The 6,896-nt window shown below is 52.0% G+C and overlaps 1 long non-coding RNA gene across 1 annotated transcript in view; it reads right to left on the reverse strand.

The window, feature by feature from the left end:
* Positions 1–3,195, reverse strand: part of LOC111932578 (uncharacterized) — a 49,410-nt gene extending 46,215 nt beyond the window's left edge. Inside the window, exon 1 of the long non-coding RNA XR_015273969.1 lies at positions 1,858–3,195. This is a non-coding gene — a long non-coding RNA (uncharacterized LOC111932578). The remainder of the gene's footprint in view (positions 1–1,857) is intronic.
* Between the last annotated feature and the right edge of the window lie 3,701 nt (positions 3,196–6,896).

Below are 6,896 nucleotides of genomic sequence, written 5' to 3' on the forward strand. Positions count from 1 at the left end.
CAGCCAACTTACCTCCATCCCTCCATTCCTCTCTATCCCTCTTCCCTCCTATTCCCAGCACTGCATTGCTCCTGGTACTGCCAAGTCACAGTACTGGAAACCTGAGGATATTTTCCAGGAGCCTTGAAGGGTCAGATAGCCCTGGCTAGCCCAGCTCAAGAAGTCAGCACCGAGGCTGAAGCAGTAAAGCCAAGACAATGGCTCTGGAGAATGAAGGTGGGCAAGGAGGGCAAATGTTGGGATTTTGCAATCCAAAAGGACTCAGTTCAACCAGAAAAATTCCAGCAGAACATTTTTCTAGTTGCAGCTTGCCCAGATGTTGTTAGCATCACAACACTGTGTGGAGGCTGTAGAGCCCTGGACTGGAAAGCAGCTGGGATTCAGCAATTCCTGGATATCACTGCAATGGTGTTAAAAAAGAAATAAGTGGGAGAGAAAGTAGCAAGTGAAGGGTGGGGGTGACAATCCCAATGGAACTGGGATCACAGTTTGAAAGTATTGAATCACAGAATAATTTAAGTTGAAAAAGTCCTCTGAGATCATCAAGTCCAACCCTTAACCAGCAATGCCTAGGCCACCACTAAACCCTGCAGAGCCAGAAGTGCCTTCCCAGATTGAAACATCCATCATTATCCATGGTTGTATAGCACCCATAATGCTCCTGGGATGCTGCATGGACCAGGGGCAGTCCCTGGGGATGCTCCATCATCTCCTGCTTGGCTGCAATGTCCCTTTCTAGGGACAGAGGGTGGACGTCAGGGCAGTGCAGGAGTGACAACATGCAGGGTGGTGATGGGGTGCTGGGTGGACGTGAGAGGGAGCAGGGTGGCAGTGGTGAGTGGGTCCAGGGTGGTACTCCTGGCACTGCTCTTGGGGAGCTGGAGCTCTACCCTGCCCTCTCCACCACAGCAGGGCATCACCACCCTGCAGTCTCCCAAAAACGCTTCTGGGAAAACCCGGGCTGAACCAAAGCCCGGAGAGCCACTTGGTTCCCTCCCTCTTTCCCAAAGCAGGTTCGGGACTGGTTTGAGCCCCGTCCCCGCCTCTCTCCCAGCCTAGATTGCTGCGCCTGGCCCGCTCCGCACAGGGTGCGTGTGTCCCGCGCCGTTTGGGGCTCCGAGGGAGGGTGCGGGGGAAGCCCCAGGTGGGGCCGGGCGGGCGGCGGGGCCGTGCCGGGGGCGGAGGCGGGCGGGACGCCACGGCAGGGACGGGGCGTCCCATTTCCCCCGCAGCTGCCGCCGGGACGAGCGGGCGCGACGGGGCCGCGGCGCCGAGGTAGGTCGGGGGTCCAGGGGAGTACCCGGGAGGGGGATCCCGGGGCTGGGCTTCCCTAGGCGTTATCCTCCGTGCTGTTGTTACCCAAATCCAGGGGTTTTCTCGCCCTTTATTTATTTTTTAAGGCCACAGCATCTGCTTCGCGCAGCCCGGGAGGGAGGGGGCACTGGGGAAAGAGCGAGGAGCAGCAGGCAGCTCTCAGGGGACGTGTGTCAGGGGCAGTCTGCCTGGCACCGGGGTTTTGGGACACCCGAGCTGTCTCCACAGGTTTTGAACACCACAGAATCCCAGAGCGGTTTGACTGGAAAGGACTTTAAGGACGACCTCGTTCCAACCCCCTTGCCATGGTCAGGGACACCGGCCACTAGACCAGGTTGTTCCAAGCCCCGTCCAACCTGACCCTGAACACTTCAGGGATGGGGCAGCCACAGCTCCTCTGGCAGCCTCCTGTGTCTCTTGTAACCAAAACCACACGCGATCGACCCCAGGGAGAGCCATGGCACTGCCCGTACCGTAGCTTGGAGAAGCCCAGGATGGCTTTGAGGAGCTCCCTGTGTATCCAGGGATGACAGTGGCGCTCACCTAAACTTAAATCTGATCTTTTGGCCACAGTCTCGGTGATCCCGGGGCCGACGGCAGCCGCGCGTGTGCAGACCGTGATGACGAGTGGGCTCCAGGCAGCAGCTTGCAAAATAGTTTCACTTTAACCCTGTTATCCAACATCCATATCAGTCGTTTTCCAAATCACTCCCTTTAGGGAATGAAAGAATTTACGAGTGGCTTCTGGCAGGAAGGTTTGATGGTGGTGGGAACGAGATGAAGCTTCAGCTGGCCGTGTTTGCTGGGTGGTGGCTTTTGGTGTTTGTCTTTTACGTTTGAGGAAGGTCTTGTAGCCTGCTGCGAGTTCTGGGAGACCGGCGGCAAAATCCTTCTTAGTCACCATTTCCGAAACAGCAACGTGCAATCCCTGCTAAGGAAACTGCTCACCCTCGGTGTCAGGTTTCATCCAGTTTTCCTTTAAGTCTGCAGGTGCAAGCAGGGAAAATAGGTGCCACTCGTGTGACAGCATAGCTGTGTCTCTGCTGGGTGGATCAGGGAGCTCATAGGCTGTAACAAAAATTAGCTTCTCCCTGCCTGAACCACAGCTGTCACTGCAATGGAAACTTGGTAGAAAGCTGACATAAAGCCAGTAACAGACGGAAATGGTTGTTTAATAATGCGATTCCTGCTTTGCACTCTGCAGCATCAACTGCACCAAGTGTGGTCTCATCTGCATTAAGGAAATGGGGGTGGCTGTAGGTCAGTTGATTTCATGTCACCTCCACAAGTACTGAGTTGCAGCTGGCCACAGAGCACAGAGTATGTTGAAATAATCCAGAAATACTTGGGCATACACCACAGTTCAGTTGCCCCAGAGCTGCTGCTGCTCTCACTGTGGATGCAGGGAGCACCTTTAGAACAGCCTCACTCCTGTCTGAATCTGGTGGCATCTCAGCAAAGAGAAGCTGGTTGAGCTTCATTAGGTTGGAGGGAACTTCATGAAGACATAAGAGCCTGCTGAATGTTGGGCCTAAAGAACTTGACTAGCAAAATGACCTCCAGCTCTCTCCCCTCTGCCACAGTGACACAGCATAGCAGTTTCCAGTAAACTGCAGCTTTTCTTCAAACTCTTACCTCCATCTCCAGTCACTGCGGTTGCTCTGCAGCGCACAGGATGTGGACAAGCCAGCATTGCCAAGGCAACCCCCTCTGTTTTGGTTTCCCCACACACAGGCTGGCAGCCTTTACCCCTCCAGCTCAGCCAGGCAAGCCCTGCATGCCAACGGTTTGTGGTGCCATCGCAAGCCGTCCCTCAAAAGGACCTTGTTTTCCACCCACAGCCTCCCATAACTCCAGAGGAGTGGCAGATGCTCTCCACCCTTGCAAACCGGCTCTTTCGAAGCCACTGTGGTTTAAAGAACTTCATGCTGGATGTGCAATGTTGATTAAAACTTACACAAGTGGCATAAAGGCCTGCCTGTAGAGCTGCCATCAGTTGGAGCCATCCATCCCTGGCCACAGGAGTTCCCAGGCGAGTTTCCATGTCAGCTTTCCCCTGGCTCTGCCAGCACCAGCTGCCCAAAAACAAAGAACTCATTTAGCAGGATGCTTCACAGCCCTCCGTGAGACACAGCCCTGTCTCCCAGTGCCTCCCTGGCCCTGGTTTTTGGTCCCATATCTTGACCCAAAAAACAGCTGACCTCCCAATGGCAGTTCCACGTGCTTGCAGCAGGTGGTTCACACCCATCCTGGATCACAGGATGTGAGCAGCTCTCCGTGTTCATCCCTTCTCTAAGGGGAGACGTCACACCAAATTGAGCAGCAGCATGGATCTTCCTTAATGCAGCTCCTCATGGTGCACTCATGTTTTCAGCTGGCAATGGGTAACCCCTCTGCCCTTGGAGTTTCTGCCTCCAACTTTCCCCTCCCCCCACTTTTTTCTGTATGAAACTGAAGAACCCCATTATTTAGCACACAGATATCCCTTCATCTACAAAACAAAAAGCAATGCACACACCAGAAATAAAAGGCATTTGAAAAACAGATGCATGGCCATGCTGGAAGATGGCCCTGGGATTTGGGTGCTGCTTGGTCAGGGTAGGGGCAGGTACCTCCACCTCCCAAGGGACGCACATTCAGCTTGCCCAGGGTGGCCACATGTCCCCAGCTGGACACTTCCCAGTGACGATCAGCCAGGGCCTCTGCAGAGCATTCAGCTCCAGTTTTAAAGTGGAAACATTTCAAAGAGCTTTGCTTTTTTTTTCCTCCCTGTTCTTTTTTCCTCTGCAAACAATTAATTACAAGTTTAAAAGGAAGTTCCAGCCCTCCTTCCCTACTCAGAAGCTTAGAGGCAATAAATATAAAGCAGTTCAGTGCAGGAATAAAACTGTACATCCTGTTTTGTCTGAAATTAAGGTAGTTGTTGTTTGGGGGCTGTTTGGTTTTTTACTTCTGTTTTGGAGTCAAGTGTATCATAGGCGTCCTGTATTCCTGCCTGGATAATGATGAGCTGTCAGGATACTTCTGGATAAATGGCAAACTTGCATCACATGGATGATTACGCTGAAGAAAAACTTCTCTGTTTATTTATGTTGCAGTGTAACCTTTACTACAGCTGCCCCAAAAAAAGATGTGAAGGTGAAGATGAAGGTCAGGACAGGCTTTTAGAAGTGGCTTTCACCTATCTCCCTGTGAGCAAAAGCAGATCTGGGATGCTCCCAGTTGGCTCCAGGTTTGGGGTAGGAAGTGTTTGTATGGGATTTGAGTCTCTGAGTGGTAGCCTGTGATTTCTCAGGTGGGGATGTTGATGATCTTTCTGTCCTCTTTTGAGTAATGGAATGAGGGAATCTGAGGAATAGCCAGTTTTGCTGCAGCAGACTGGACAAAAATCCAGTAATAATAATAATAGTAATAACGGTAATAATAATAAACTTCTTCTAGCCAAAGCCAAAACCACCTCCCAGAGGACTGCATTTCATTTGGTAAATCTCAAATGAGAATTTTTTAGAAAGGCACTCAGAGAAATTCATGTTCAAAAGAGAAACTACCAGCTAATTGGGGCCAGCTCATCTGGTGTGCTTGTACAAATTGAAACAATAAATCTGCAGTGGTCAGTCTGTTTCTGAGGGATACAGATAAACCCTTTATTTTTAACAGAATCTGAGCACTTGTGGAATCCCAAATTGAGAGCTTGGTATCTATGCTAAGGGATTCAGCTCTTGAGGTCCTGACAGTCAGGTCTGAAAGCCAGCAGCCAGGGGAGACCAGTGAAACAAGACCCTGTAGAGTTTTGTAGGTCCCAGGACATCATTTTGGAAAGCAGTTTTTTCCTGGGAGCTGCTTTTTTGGGGGGTTGCCCAGGAGTTCCTGCCCAAGCAGCATCACGAGGGCTGTGGCTAGGGCTGTGTGGGACTGGTGGCTGCTTTTTTGGGCGAGGCTGGTGGCTTGATCTTCCTTTAGGAATGGGGTGTAATGGCACAGCGAGGCAGAAGGAAGCTAGAGGATCCTAAAATGCTCCATACAAGAGAGCATCCTTAGCAGGTGCCAAACAAGGAAAAAATGAGATTCAAAGGAAGAGCAGTACTGTTCATAAGGAAGATTCAACTGAAACCAGCCTGGGTCCCCTTCCTGTCCCTCCCTCAAGGTTCCCAAGCTCTGTGAGAGCTGCCAGAAGGAAAGATAAAGTGTTGGTGTCACAGGGGACAAGTGGAGCAACCCCTCTAGGACATCTTTGGGTTCAGGCTGTACATCTCAAGTTTTTGTTACATTAAAGTGTTGGTTTTCCTTGTACTGTGCCTCAGTTTCCCCTCCTGGGTGCATGGGGATCTAAGCATTCCCTCAAGAGGCTTCAGGGCTTGAATCCAAAAGGCTGGCAAAGACACTGCTGTAAAATGCTGAGCAAGGGTGAAATAAGATGTTAGAGCCTGATACTGCCCCTGACAGCATTTCATCTCTACAACCTCTAATTTAGTGGCCCCTGTGTTGAACCAGAACTGCAAACTCACAGCACAAGGCCCCCTGCTCTACTCAGATGCTTTGCCTGGCCACAGGAGAAGAAGAAAGATGTGAGTAGAGGCAGCAGCTCCCTGCCCCTGCAGGAGGGCTTCCCTGAGAGCCTTGACACTCAGCAGCACCTCTCCCTCCCTGAGGGAGAGGAAAACCTTACGTCAAGCCACAGAAATGCGTCTCAGCCCTACCCAAACCCTTGGAGCAATTCCCAGGTGAGGCACAGCAGCAGCAACTCCTCCACCCCAGCCAACCCTTATCCTCCCCTGCTGCCGCCTTTGTGGGCAGCCCTGGGTGCATGGAAGCAGCTGTGGGTGCAGGGCTGCTCACTGGGCTCCACCAACTGAGTCCTGTGACTCATCCAAGTGCCTGTGAGTCCCACTGACCATAGTCCTCGTCCCAAATACAGGTGGTTTAGCCACAGCTCCCACACCAAACCTGCTGATGGTGCCAGGGCTGCTGGGGCAGCAAGAACAGACCCTGCCTCTGTGCTGCCCATCCCAGACCATGGACCCTGAGAAACAGTCAGGCCAAAGATACCCCATCCTAGGATTGGGAATAAGGAGGGACCTGTGACATGTGAGTCCTGGCTCCTGTGGCAGTACTGTGTCTCCACAACCATCACTGGCCTAGATCAGGCAAGTCCTTTCCTAGACAGAAAAGCTTCTCCTGCAGACCGTATTTCATCTGCTACAAAACCAGCCCTACAAAGGGCTAATAAGAGCTCTGTGCTGTGATTGCTCAGCCTGGGCTGATGTGTAAATCCAAAGGGGCAAGATCTGTGCTTGGCTAAATTCCTAGGCAAGCAGGGATGCCCAAAGCCCTTCTCACCCATCCCCACAATCAAGAACAAACCCCAGGAGATAGGACAGTGTGTTTCTCAGATGAAGACATCCAAAGGGATGTAGCAGGCAGCACAGTTTATCCCCCATGGCTCCAGGCCCCTCCAAGGCAGGAGACATCTTACCCTGCTGAGGCTTAGGCTGTTCTGGCAGCTCCATGGAGAAAACTGCTGAGGGAGCAGGCACCTGATCCATGCGGTTTCTTGTCTTTGCAGGCACCATCCAAGGACTCTT

The sequence above is a fragment of the Cyanistes caeruleus genome, chromosome 9 (assembly GCF_971803275.1).
Source record: "Cyanistes caeruleus chromosome 9, bCyaCae1.hap1.1, whole genome shotgun sequence".
Lineage (NCBI taxonomy): Eukaryota > Metazoa > Chordata > Aves > Passeriformes > Paridae > Cyanistes > Cyanistes caeruleus.